A 14,648-nucleotide genomic window follows, 5' to 3' on the forward strand; every position below is an offset into this window, starting at 1 on the left:
ATTGTGTTAATTATAAATGCATTGAGAACAACACTTGTTTACGTGCTTTACATATTCTCCTAATGAGTTCGAGGCAAGTTGAAATAGCCTAATAGTAACATGCTTCTTTTATTGGATATTTCAATATTAACTGCACTTACTGCAACTTTGTTTCCCGAGCAGATCATGATTAGTGGAACTACTGTCTCTCATCTGATTCTGTAGTGCTATTGTTGCACTTATATTTACCTTTCCTGACCATGAGATCTTGTTACACCTCTATTAGGCATATTTTGCTAATTTCTTTCTGTTTAGATCTTTTGTGAACTATTGATTCAGGTGCTATATTTCATCACTGCTTAACTTCTTTCACCGAATGTATTACTGTCTTGGAATGTTATTGTCCTCATACTTCAATATTAAGTTGTCTTTCATTAGATGGTTGTTGTAGTCTTAGTGTCACTTGGCCTCTCACACTGTGTCATTCTAAAAGAGTTGCTTTAATTAATAACAACTTTGTACATCATTCTTCTGAATAAGGAAAACAACCAATAAAGATAGTGCTGTTCTATGCTCATAAACTCATAGTCTGTTATTCATAACTGTCTGTACTTTGTACATCCTAAGCAATAAATCCTTTACATCAAACAACCGTTGATTACATAGGATGCATGTAAAATGTAGGACAGTATATTACACAGTGGTAAATTGCACAGGATTGTATATGATTTTTTTTTTTTAAATTCAATTCAATTAAAAGGTAGAGGGCACACAATTTTCAGTTTTAGATTAATGTAAGGCAATGCATCAAACTGATATGGGGTCAATGTAATCACTTGGAAAATTAAACCATAACTGAGGAGAATCTTTTCTAATTTGTTTAAAAATTTTATCTTTGCATTCTTACTTGCTGGTGTAGGCTGGCAGTGCATTGTAAAGCTAAACATTGGTGTGGTTTGCATGCCTATGTGTTTGAGTAATTTTACTCATTCCATAAGAAGGGCTGTGCTGTTTTGGATGTTGTAATTGTGATAGTCAGCATTTGTCTGAAAATCTTATTGAATATAGTATATCTGCCTACCACTGTACTGTGCAAATCAGCATGAATTACATGGTAGAGATTTCTTCTCATTGTACTACATATTAAGATTTCCCATTCCATTTGTATATGAAGGGTGAGAAGAATGATCGCTTAAATGCCTCCCTGCACACAATACTCAGTTTAATCTTATCTTCAGGGATACTACAGGAATGATTTGTAAGGGATTGTACTGTATTCCTAAAATCCTACTTAGTGATGGCTCTTGAAACATTGTGATAGACATATGTAGGACTGTTGCCACCCATCTTCAGGTGTCTGGCAGCTTGGGTTTTTCAGCATTTCTTTGATCCTCTCCTGTGGGTCAAACAAACCTTCAACCAGTCGCCCTGCCCGTCTTTGTATACATTCAATGTACCCTGTGAACCCTATTCGGTCTTGGTCCCATATATTTCAGCAGTATCCTAGTTTATGTGGCATGAGCATTTTGTAAGCAGTCTTCTTTGTGGGCTGATTGTATGTTTCCAGTATCTCACTAATGAACGAAAGTTTTCCATCTCCTTTATCTATGACTTAGACGATGTGACCATTCATTTCATTTCCAGTTTTTCAGTAGTTTTGTAGAAGGATTACTTTGGAGCACTTGTCATCACACTTTTATCATGTGTGAATAACAAGACTTTGGCTGCGTTATCCAAAGTCTCTATGTCATTTACGATATAAATGGTAAATAGTATATACACTCTGTGTAAGACCTGATTGTTGTCAGGAGAGTGCTCTTCTTTAATGAAATAATCTTCTTCTTTTTTTTTTTATGATGAGTGGCGGTCCCCCTAAAAGTTTTAATCCTTACATTGCAAGGGACTGGGAATTGCTGAAGTATCTTTATCATGACACATTCTGTGCTGCATACGTTTGAGATAAAATGTGCAGAATAGTGTCTCTGTACAACGTAAGTCATATGACTTATATAATCCTTCATCATCATGAATTGCAAATTATTTTGTAAATTGTAACCCCCTCCCCCATTGAAGAACATCTGTCTGAAATTTCACAAAAATCTCTAGCCCACAATTGTTGCCCTCCCCATGTGAACTTGGGTTTGGAGAACTTGGACTTCATGAGCTGGGTGAGGGTGTTTAGTGCAGCTAGTCCTCTATCATTGTATACCATTGGTGTGGTTCAGTGACCACCAATCTGTTCAATAGTGGAGCATTGGATCTTCACTTAACCATGCGGATTATTTGGAGACCTGTACAAAAAAAACTTCTTAAGCAGGAGGTGAGCCTCATGCTTGAGAGGTAGATAGCTATTTGAGACAAAACAGTTGATGGCAGGCAGTCTCTGGAGCACCTGCTGCAGTGCAGCTGCTTTACCCGCGTATTTACTCTGCACAGTGAAAGAAGAGCCCTGAGAATTGACAATGTTATTTATAACTTTCAAGCACAAGGTGCAAAAGATTGTCACCAATATTCTGGATGCCATAGTTGCCTACAACTGTGGCAATAGTGCTGCATTGCCATAAAAATGTAAAGAAAATATTGTTATGTAAATGGTCCCAGGAGTTGCGTGAAACAACTGTGATGCTGCCGTTCTAACCAGCAATGGTCTTCTCTTTCAGTACAGCCTATAGCTATGCCAGACTCCCTCTAGGTCAACAGATAACTCCCTAGTTCTACATGAGATTTGAAATGGCAGCTTCTAAATCAAGATCCCAACCTTCTAGTAAAATGGTAAAATGGGTGAATCAGTGAATGGCATTAACTTCCAACCAAACAAGAGCACACTAGAAATCAATCCTGTGTGTTAATCACAAGTAGAGAGGAGAAGAAAGTTGAGAGCTGCTCTCCTTCTCCTCAAGGAGGACTGTATTCAGGTCACAGTGGAAGCTGTTATTAATGTTTCCTTGATCTTCTTATGTGTGTTTTACCGTTGAGTCAACACAACAAAACTTCTTTTGGTTTTCTTCCTTCTTGCTTTCTGTTCAGGTACAAGAGGCACAATTTTTAAATTTTTTAAAAATTTTATTTTCTTGTTGTTGTTGTTGTTGTTGTTGATGATCCTATCTTATATATTAATAATATTCAGTTCTCTCCACAAAACATTAGTTTTGAATTTATCTTTGTGCAACCTTTCTCAGCTCTCAGATACATGTACCTATTTAGTATTCATCAACCTCATTTGCTTCCTCATTTTTCTAGATAATGACTCTCCTTTTTACACCCATAAAAGATTAGAGGGATAGCAGTAGGTGAAGCCAGGAAACTTGGTGAATGTGCTAGAGTGGGTGAGAATTACATTCATGAAGTTGCATGATGCAGAGCCATCATTGTTCTAGATGCCGTGGAGCTATAGAAAGAGTGGGTGCGTGAAATTTTTATTGAATTTAGGTAGCGAAGGGCGATGAAAATTTAATAGTCATGGGTGACTGGAATTCGACAGTAGGAAAAGGAAGAGAAGGAAACATAGTAGGTGAATATGGATTGGGGCTAAGAAATGAAAGAGGAAGCCACCTGGTAAAATTTTGCACGGAGCACAACTTAATCATAGCTAACACTTGGCCAAGAATCACGAAAGAAGGTTGTATACATGGAAGAACCCTGGAGATACTAGAAGGTTTCAGATAGATTATATAATGGTAAGACAGAGTTTTAGGAACCAGGTTCTAAATTGTAAAACATTTCCAGGGGCAGGCGTGGACTCTGACCACAATCTATTGGTTATGAACTGTAGATTAAAACTGAAGAAACTGCAAAAAGGTGGGAATTTAAGGAGGTGGGACCTGGATAAACTGAAATAAACAGAGGTTGTACAGAGTTTCAGGGAGAGCATAAGGGAACAGTTGACAGGAATGGAGAAAAGTAATACTGTAGAAGAAGAATGGGTAGCTCTGATGGATAAAGTAGTGACGGCACCAGAGGATCAAGTAGGTAAAAAGACGAGGGCTAGTAGAAATCTGTGGGCAACAGAAGAGATACTGAATTTAATTGATTAAAGGAGAAAATACAAAAATGCATTAAGTGAAGCAGGTAAAAAGGAATACAAATGTCTCAAAAATGAGATCGACAGGAAGTGCAAAACGGCTAAGCAGGGCTGGCTAGAGGAGAAATGTAAGGATGTAGAGGCTTATCTCACGAGGGGTAAGATAGATACTGCCTACAGGAGAGACCTTTGGAGAAAAGAGAACCACTTGCATGAATATCAAGAGCTCAGATGGAAACCCAGTTCTAAGCAAAGAAGGGAAAGCAGAAAGGTGGAAGGAGTATATAGAGGTCTATACAGGGGCGATGGTCTTGAGGACAATATTATGGAAATTGAAGAGGAGGTAGATGAAGATAAAATGGGAGATATGATACTGCGTGAAAAGTTTGACAGAGCACTGAAAGACCTGAGTCGAAACAAGGCCCCGGGAGTAGACAACATTCCATTAGAACTACTGACGGCCTTGGGAGAGCCAGTCCTGACAAAACTCTACCATCTGGTGAGCAAGATGTACGAGACAGGCGAAATACCCTCAGACTTCAAGAAGAATATAATAATTCCAATCCCAAAGAAAGCAGGTGTTGACAGGTGTGAAAATTACCAAGCTATCAATTTAATAAGTCACAGCTGCAAAATACTAACGCGAATTATTTACAGACGAATGGAAAAACTGGTAGAAGCCGACCTCGGGGAAGATCAGTTTGTATTCCGTAGAAATGTTGGAACACGTGGGGCAATACTGACTCTACGACTCATCTTAGAAGGAAGATTAAGGAAAGGCAAAGCTACGTTTCTCGCATTTGTAGACTTAGAGAAAGCTTTTGACAATGTTGACTGGAATACTCTCTTTCAAATTCTGAAGGTGGCAGGGGTAAAATACAGGAAGCGAAAGGCTATTTACAATTTGTACAGAAACCAGATGGCAGTTATATGAGTCGAGGGACATGAAAGGGAAGCAGTGGTTGGGAAGGGGGTGAGACAGGGCTGTGGCCTCTCTCTGATGCTATTCAATCTGTATATTGAGCAAGTAGTAAATGAAACAAAAGAAAAGTTTGGAGTAGGTATTAAAATCCATGGAGAAGAAGTAAAAACTTTGAGGTTCACCTATGACTTTGTAATTCTGTCACGAGACAGCAAAGGACTTGGAAGAGCAGTTGAACGGAATGGACAGTGTCATGAAAGGAGGGTATAAGATGAACATCAACAAAAGCAAAACGAGGATAATGGAATGTAGTCGAATTAAGTCGGGTGATGCTGAGGGAATTAGATTAGGAAATGAGACACTTAAAGTAGTAAAGGAGTTTTGCTATTTGGGGAGTAAAATAACTGATGATAGTCGAAGTAGAGAGTATATTAAATGTAGACTGGCAATGGCAAGGAAAGCGTTTCTGAAGAAGAGAAATTTGTTAACATAGAGTATTGATTTAAGTGTCAGGAAGTCGTTTCTGAAAGTATTTGTATGGAGTGTAGCCATAAATGGAAGTGAAACATGGACGATAAATAGTTTAGACAAGAAAGAATAGAAGCTTTTGAAATGTGGTGCTACAGAAGAATGCTGAAGATAAGGTGGGTAGATCACATAACTAATGAGGAAGTACTGAACAGAATTGGGGAGAAGAGGAGTTTGTGGCACAACTTGACTAGAAGAAGGGATCGGTTGGTAGGACATGTTCTGAGGCATCAAGGGATCACCAATTTAGTACTGGAGGGCAGCGTGGAGGGTAAAAATCGTAGAGGGAGACCAAGAGATGAATACACTAAGCAGATTCAGAAGGATGTAGGCTGCAGTAGGTACTGGGAGATGAAGAAGCTTGCACAGGATAGAGTAGCATGGAGTGCTGCATCAAACCAGTCTCAGGACTGAAGGCCACAACAACAACAACAACAACAACAACAACAGGTGCAAAATGGAAAGAATCAACGGAAACAGAGAGAAGAAAAGAGTATTTATTTTCACATTTAATTCTGTGGGCAAAAAGGTTCACACTTAACTCATAGCATATTTATTACCACCACAGTTACAAATTCTAATGATGAACAAAACAAAAGTAACCACAGAACAATGCAGTAGAACACACATTTTCTCCATGAACATACATAAAATGCTGTGCATTGATTCTCTTCTCCGTTGCATCACCCATATCATCAGCAGGAAAGTCTATAAAACATACCTCTTAATCCCACAATTCTTCCAACACGCCTTTGGTTGTTAAGGTAAGATGCAGTTACCTGAAAATTTTCTTTTACTACAAGCACTATGATCACATGTGGGAGGAGGGGATATGTAGCATTTGGTAAGGCTCTTGTGTCTTCCAGTCATATCAAATGGGAGCACCTCAGGGACCTTAGTCTTTGTTGACTGGAGATGGGTTTGGCGAACTTGGATCTCGTGAGCTGGGGACTGGTGAGCACCAGCAGTCCTTTGCAAGTCTTAGTCCAGTCAGTGAATGCATTGTAGAATGCATGGAATATGGGAGAATTTTTGTCTTTGTTGGGAATAGTTAGTAGATAAACATACTCACCTGGGAAGTGAGGGATAGTGGTGGGGGGATATGGAAAAGTCCAACATGTTTGGTTTTGTGCTTATCCCTCAGAAACGGTACACTTTAGAAAAAAATGTTCCAAATAAAAATGAAAGCCTTTTAATCTTCCTGTAAAACTTTCTTTGTAGATACTTGTCGAATTCCCAACAGTGTTCAACATATACATTATCGAAAACCAATGACTTTCAAAAAAATCATTCTTACCTAATGCATTTTGTCAGACGTTTGCTTCTAGTGTCTACTACAATTGTTTCTCAAAAAAAAAAAAAAAAAAAAAAAAAAGAAAAATTATCATAGGCGAAGTTGTAGAGTATTAAATTTGCTTCAGTTTGATGTACACTTTTGCCACTTGATCTTCATCCAATCAAAAGCTATAGAGTTTATAAAATGTACTCTACATTTTGATGTTCCATTAGAAATGAATATGTTGAGAGCCTGTTGCATTTGAACTGCTGTAACTTCCTATAATGATAAATAACAACACTTAAACATTGGAAATCAGTTAATTGCAGTTGAAACACCTTTTCTCCATAGGGGGCTAAAGGATGATGGGGTTGCTACCGGGACCTTCATCTCGGCCTTTGAAGCCGACGCGTTACCTGAAAAAGGCAAAGTGACGGTATTCTGATGTGATGTGAAACCATATGTTGTCATCATCCCCCCACAGCCCTCAGCCCCACATGCAGTGCTCCAAATGTATGAAATTCAGGCAATTCACAATTCGGCCACATGTCTTCACGTAGTTACGTCAGCCCAGTCTGTAGGGTGTGTGGACAACTATTACACATGAACATTCTTTGTACTCCTCTGTCCTCCCCCCTTGCCCCCCCCCCCTTGCAATCAGCATCTCAACTGTGGAGAACACCATTCTCCCTCCTCACAAGACTGCATTGTCTTTCAGAAAGAGAGAGAGAGAGGGAAAAAAAGAGGGATATAAGACTCTGGGCAGATTGATACATCAAGAGGCAAAGAAAAAGTATGAGCATCAGATCCTCCACGCATGACAATGCTGTATGCTATGGCTATGATGGCGTTGCTCTCTGCCTACAGTACTCGCTCCATCATGCGTCCTAGAGGGAACCCTCAGGTCCACTTGAGCAGGCCTGGACCTCTGGTAGTTGGAGGCTTTCCTCCTGCTGCTTGTCCCACACACACTTTGGAAGCAATGATTCCTCAACCATCGGGGGCGCCAATCCCCACTCCCCAGCTAGGCATGTACTGCTTCTCATGCCAGGAAAGGGCCCCTGGGACTGCCCCCCCCCCCCCCCTCTTCCTCCCTCCCTCCCTAAGGTTTCTGCCATTCTGCAACCTGATACCAGCCAGTGGATGAAGGAGCTACAGACTGCTGGTCATAGGGCTTAACGATTTCTTCAGTCCCTGAAACTAATTAAGGGAAGTCATGTAAACCCACAGAGGAGAAGAAAGTTAAAAAGAGGTCTTCCAAGATGGAGTAAGTTCTACCGACCATCATGCCACCTTATCCCACCTGTTCTGCTTCTGTGGCTATGGCAGCGAAAACGGTGGCCCCTGAGGCTCCAGATCACACCACACAAAGTTTTTCAAATCCTGTGTGTGTTAACATCACCTCTCAACCAGTGGCAGCAAGTGACCCTGAGACGTAACCTGCCTCCTTGGTTCCTTCCCACCCTCACAGTATAACAGCAGCACACTCCTCCAGTGGAACTGTAGCGGCTTTTTCCATCACCTGTTTGAGCTACGACAAGTTCCCCTTTTGTTTTCTGCATTGCCCTTCAGGAAACTTGGTTACCAGCAATGCGAACTCCCACCCTTTGTAGATATTGAGGTTATTTTAAGAATCCTGTCGATTATAGTAGGGTGTTAGATGGAGTTTGCACTTATCTTCTGGATTCTGCATATAGTGAACTTGTGCATCTTAATACAACTTTGGAGGCTGTGACTACTCGGTTAAGGGCATTTCAAGATACCACCATCTTTTTTTATCTCTTGCCCGATGATGGAGTGCTTCAGAACTTATTGTCTACATTGGTTTCTCAGCTGCCTCCACCTTACCTAATCTTAAGTGACTTCAGTGGACATAACCCTTTGTGGGGTGGAATCATGATCACTAGCTGTAGTAAAGACGTTGAAAGCTTATTGGCAGATCTCAACCTATGTTTCTTCAATACTGTTGTCTCCACACTCTTCAGTGCGGCATGTGGAATATACGTGGCCTCTGATCTTTCTATTTGCAGCCCTGGTCTTCTCCCTTCCATCCACTGAGGGGTCCATTCTGACCTGTGTGGTAATGACCACTTCCTGATCTTCACGTTCCTCCTTCAGCATCACTCCCCTGATGGTCCACCCAGATGGGCTCTCCACAATGCTGACAGGGATGCTTTCACCTCTACTGTCATTCTGAGCTCCCCACTGTGTGGAGGCATTGCTGTGGCTGTCCAGAGTGCAACAGCAGCCATTTTATTGGCAACCGGCGTAGCGATCCCCTATTCTTCAGGATCTCCCCACCCCACCCCGATCCCCACCCCCATTGGAAGATAATACCTTGGTGGACCTCGAAAATCATTGAGCGCATTAGAAATTGCAGGCAGGCTCTCCACTGCCATAAGCGGCATCCATTGATCAAGCACCTCATTGCCTCTAAACGGCTCCAAGCCCGGGTGTGGTACTTAAAAAAAAAAAACAATGAAAGAAGCAAGAATGCTTTGGACCATATATGCCACCTTCACAGGTTTTCTGGAGGATCAGTATGGATACCAGTTATCTGCAAATGTACGTGGTATGTCCTTGAATGGTGCTGTTTTCACTGACCCAGACGCCGTAGCTGAACATTATGCTCAGCCTTATGCTCGAACCTCTGTGTCTGAGAACTTGCAACGTGCCTCTGGTGCCCTTAAACACTGGATGGAGCATTTGTACTTATCTTTCACTACATGCCACCTGGAGCCCTATTATGGGCCATTTGGTGAGTGGAAATTCTTCAGTGCCCTAGCCCTTTGCCCCCATGCAACCTCAGGGCCAGACTGTGTTCACAACCAAATGCTCAAACACCTATCAGTAGATTGTCAGGATCATCTCCTTACCATCTTCGACTGTATGTGGAGCAAGGGAGAGTTCCCATACCAGTGGCGAGAAAGCACCATCGTCCCGGTACTGAAACCAGATAAGCATCTCTTAGAAATGGACAGATATCACCCAATTAGTCTCGCCAATGTTCTCTGTAAGTTGCTCAGATGCATGGTGAGCCGGTGGCTCTGTTGGCTTCTTGAGTCTCAGGATCTTCTGGCTCCATCCCAGGACGGTTTTTGCAAAGGCCATTCCGCTGCTGATAGTGTAATTCGGCTGGAGTCTTCCTTGCAGACAGCTTTTAACTGAAGTAGAAGCCATATTGCTGTCTTACGAAATCACATGGCAACACCACAGCCTCACTACCTTATGTAAGTGGGGTCTCCGGGGTTCACTTCCGATTTTCGTCCAGAACTTTTGTCATACCATACTTTCCATGTTCGAGTTGGTGCTTCCCACAGTATCCCCCATATCCAAGAGATTGGGTTCCCACATAGCTCTGTATTAAGTGTCCCTCTCTTTCTAGTCACCACAAATGGTCTAGCAGCAGCTAGACCATTCTTACTTCAGTATACTAACGATTTTTACTTTTACTATTGCTCCTCTAGAGTGGGTGTTGCTGAATGATGACTGCAGGGTGCCATTCCAAAGGCACAGTCATGGGCCCCCACTGCTTTCCATTTTCAGCCACCAAGATTCACATTGTGCTCTTCTGTTGCCATCATGCTGTTCATCCAGAACTTTAACTCAACAACCAATTACTCACAGTGGTTGAGACTTATCGCTTGTTGGGACTGGTCTTTGGTGCCCATCTGACTTGGTGTGCCCATCTTTTCCAACTTAAGCAAATGTGCTGGATACTCGTTAATACACTTTGCTGCCTCAGTAACAACAGATGAGATGCAGACCACACTACCCTTCTGCAGCTTTACAAAGTCCTGATCCTGTCGCTTCTTGATTATGGGAGTCTGGCATATGGTTTGGCATTGCCCTCTTCATTGCAGTCACTGGACCCACTACAGCAGTGTGGGGTCCGACTTCCAACAGGAGCCTATCGAACTAGCTCTTCTTTTTCATTAGTTTCCTCGTTAACATATCAAGTATTGGTTAGCAATTTGTACCCGGTGTTTGAAACGAATTATTGGTACCTTGAATCTGTTAAATCCTGCAATCGTGATTATGTGATCCTCCTAAATCTTCAACAATCCTGTTTTGATAGTTCTCCATTCATGTTTCCATCCAGTAATTTTCTACTGAGTCATCAGTCTTCTGACAGGTTTGATGGAGCCCACCACAAATTCCTCTGCTGGGACTGCCTCTTCATCTCAGAGCAGCACTTGCAACATACGTCCTCAGTTATTTGCTTGATGTATTCCAATCTCTGTCTTCCTCTACACTTTTTGCCCTCTACAGCTCCATCTAGTACACTAGAAGTCATTTCCTGATTTCTTAACAAATGTCGTATCATCCTGTCTGTTCTCATTGTCAGTGTTTTGCACATATTCCTGTCCCCTCTGATTTTGTGCAGAACCTCCTCATTCCTTATCTCTTCGGTCCACCTAATTTTCAACATTCGTCTGTAGCACCACATCTTAAATGGTTAGATTCTCTTCTGTTCCAGTTTTCCCACAGTCCATGTTTCAATACTGTGCTCCAAATGTACATTGTCAGAAATTTTTTCTCCAAATTAAGGTTTATGTTAGATATTAGCAGACTTCTTGTGGCCAGAAACGCCCTTTTTGCAAGTGCTAGTCTCCTTTTGATGTCCTCTCTTCTGTCTGTCATTGCTTATTTTGCTGCGTAAGTAGCAGAATTCCTTAACTTCATCTAGTTCGTGACCATCAGTCCTTACGTTAAGTTTTTCGCTGTTCTCATTTCTGCTACTTCTCATTATTTTCATCTTTGTTTGATTTACTCTCAATCCATATTCTGTACACCAAGTAATAACACCCATAATTTAGTTTACTGTAAAATGACAGTTGCTATTCTGCTCCAGTATGATGCTACTCTGTTCTATTGCATTTGAAACGCAGTCTTTATATGTGGATGTTGAGGGTTCCTAGTACAATGGCCTGGAGCAGTATCCATACTTGTTACTTCTCTGTCAGTTTTGTCTCATTCTTTTGTGATGGTGGTAACTGAAAATATCTTCCTATGTTTTTCCTTGGGGTTCTATTGCTCATTCTCAACACTTTTGACACAAAAGAAACATTTAGTTTTTAAACTGAATTTGAATTGTTCGGATCTCAAACTTGCAGGCTCAGGTGGTTCAGAATATGTTGACAGCTCCTGTGTCTTTAAATGAGCCTTGATGGATTGTGGTCTGGTGTAAATTTTTGACGTACAGTATGAATGAGAAGGGTGCCCAAACCCTCTTAAGATGAGCTATTGTCCTCTCCCCTTTCCCTACTTGCTTGGATTAGCAATAATGTTGCTTTTTTGTCACTGTGGAAATACTGTCGTCTGGTCCATCAATTGTTTCATCACACACAAAGCACTGTGTAACCATTGTGCACCCCTCTGAGGGGGCTCACAACTCTTTTGTGAAGATGTGATTGGCCACTACAGGGCTCTAGCCTTCGCAACATTAGTTCCTTCCCATGCTGCATGCTTTTACTTTCATTGTTCCTTTCTTCCTCTGCCTCTCCATCACATGGCTTCCTTGGTGCCGACCCTGCTTGGACCTGGTTTATGATTATGCCTAGAGTTTCCACTTTCAGCATATTCTACAACTTTTCATCAAATAAACACATGGTCCCCATTGTTGTGGTTGACTTGCCACCAATTTTCAAAGTTCTGTAGATGTGTGGGTCGTGCAGTGGAGATCACCCAGTGTGGTGTGTACTTCACCTTTGTGTCTTTCCATCTGTGCATCCTTCCCTTTAATACAGTAATACACGCAAAACCCAGCCCGGTAGCCATCCCGTTTTGGGGTAGGGGACGGGTGTCATCAAGTGCCTGTACAATGCTAGTCCCCTGATCACGCACAGATTGCACTGTTGGTGCTTGAGCTGAGAACTACCCATGCATGCCAAGATGCCAAGGAGTATATGCTCATTGTGGCTGGAACATGGGGACTCCAAGCGATGGGTTACTGGCCAGGTGGCAGTTGCTGAGGCTGGGTGGTGCCTGTGGGGAGAGCCCTCATTCAGACTGGGTGGCACCATGGCAGATCAGCCACAAATGAAGCAGATGAAGATATCTCCTGCTGTTGATCATACAGCTCCCACAGTACCTAGGAACAGACAGTGCGGAGAGATGTGACCCTAATATGTCCCCTTCCCTGGCTACGCTGTGGGAGGAATATAGGGATAAGTGACAAACAGAGCAGTATGTCCCACCAATACTTGGTTTGCACAAGGACTGATAGTGGTTCCTTCTTGGCCACAAAGCCCTTGTTCTTTGTGGAGAACTTAGAAGACAAGTTTGGGGATGTGGCAACCATCTCTCACTCCCCATAACAGTCAAAATTTAGTTCAGGACTTCATTTTCCGCACAGACCTACTCTTACAATCTAATGATGAGCTACATGCCAACTTGTAGCAATGGTGTGTACACTTTGTCCGTGGTTTACGTAAGGAGCAAAGGACAATAGGATTGCTACTGGCACCTTCGTCTTGGCCTTTGAGGGCAATTCATTGATTGGACAGGCCAATGTGATATGAAACTGTATGGCCCCCTGCCCACACTCCCCCTTCCCCACCTCTGTGTGGTGCTTTGAGTGCTTGAAATTTGGGCTCATCTTAGCGTTGCAACGCTAACCCCATCTGTGAAGATTGTGGATGAGCAATGCATGCGAATGCTTTCTGTGCACCTCCCCCCATCTGTGTCAACTGTGGAGAGTGCCATTCCCCCTGCTCACCAGATTGTGCCGTTTTCCAGAGGGAAACGGAAACACAAGAATACAAGACTCTGGACAAACTTAAGCTGCCAAGTAGTGGTACGAGGGTTGCACACAGCATGTCAAATAAAGTCATATGCTACAGTTACAACAACGGTATTGGCCCTTTTGGCAATGATACTCCCGCCTGTTACAGTACAGTGGGCCCTCAGAGCTGCTCAGCCATGCATGCCCCTGTCATGGTTGACTTCCCTCTTGCTGGTGCCCCTACATCTACTTACAGATAAATGGCTTCCCACCCACCAGGGACACAGGTCTCCACCTCCCAGCCAGAGACAGATCACCTCCCTCTGGCTTCTCTTGCCAGGAAGTGGTATCTCGGGACACTTTCTTCCAAGGTTTCCGTCGTCTTCAATTGAACACCAGTCATTGGCTGAAAGAGCCACAGGCTGCTGGTAGCAAGGCTTCAGGATAATCTCTTTACCTGAAACTGATTCGGAGAAGCTCTCGCAATCCTTGAAATCCTTTAAGAAGAGGAAAGACAAGGAAAAATTCCTTCGAAGGAGGACATTCTGGTGGCCCCCAAGCTACCAGATCCCACCTGTTCCACTCATGTGGCCAAGGCGGGGATTCTAGTGGCCCTGAGACCCCAGTTCGCACCACACAACAGAATGTGGCAGATACGTATATTGATGCCATAACCCCTCAACCAGTGGCAACAGCTGATCCTATGGCATAACCTGTCCTCTTGGTCCCTTCATGGCCTCACAGTATATCGACATTATTATTCTCCAGTGGAACTGTAGTGGTTGTTTCCACCTACTGGCTCAGCCATGACATTTTTTAAGCAGCTCACCTGCCTTCTGCATTGCCCTTCAGGTTGGTTTCCAGCAACACAGACCCCAGCCCTTCATGGATACAGTAGATGATATAAGAATCGTGAAGCCTATGACAGGGTGTCAGGCGGAGTTTGATCATATGTTCTAGACACTCTGTATAGCGAACCTATGCCTCTTAATACACCTTTAGAGGCTGCGGCTGTCCGGATAAGGGCATTTCAGGATATTACCATCTACAGAGTCTGCGGCTCGTGGTCTTGTGGTAGCGTTCTCGCTTCCCGCGCACGGGGTCCCGGGTTCGATGCCCGGCGCGGTCAGGGATTTTCTCTGCCTCGAGATGACTGGGTGTTGTGTGTCTTTCATCATCATTTCATCCTCATTCA

General features: G+C 42.8%; 1 protein-coding gene across 1 annotated transcript in view; it reads left to right on the forward strand.

Annotated features, from left to right (window-relative positions):
- Nucleotides 1–14,648, forward strand: part of LOC126412044 (N(4)-(Beta-N-acetylglucosaminyl)-L-asparaginase-like) — a 174,853-nt gene that overhangs the window by 512 nt on the left and 159,693 nt on the right. The gene's annotated exons all lie outside the window — the stretch shown is intronic.

The sequence above is a fragment of the Schistocerca serialis genome, chromosome 7 (genome assembly GCF_023864345.2).
Source record: "Schistocerca serialis cubense isolate TAMUIC-IGC-003099 chromosome 7, iqSchSeri2.2, whole genome shotgun sequence".
In the NCBI taxonomy this organism is placed as follows: Eukaryota; Metazoa; Arthropoda; class Insecta; order Orthoptera; family Acrididae; genus Schistocerca; species Schistocerca serialis.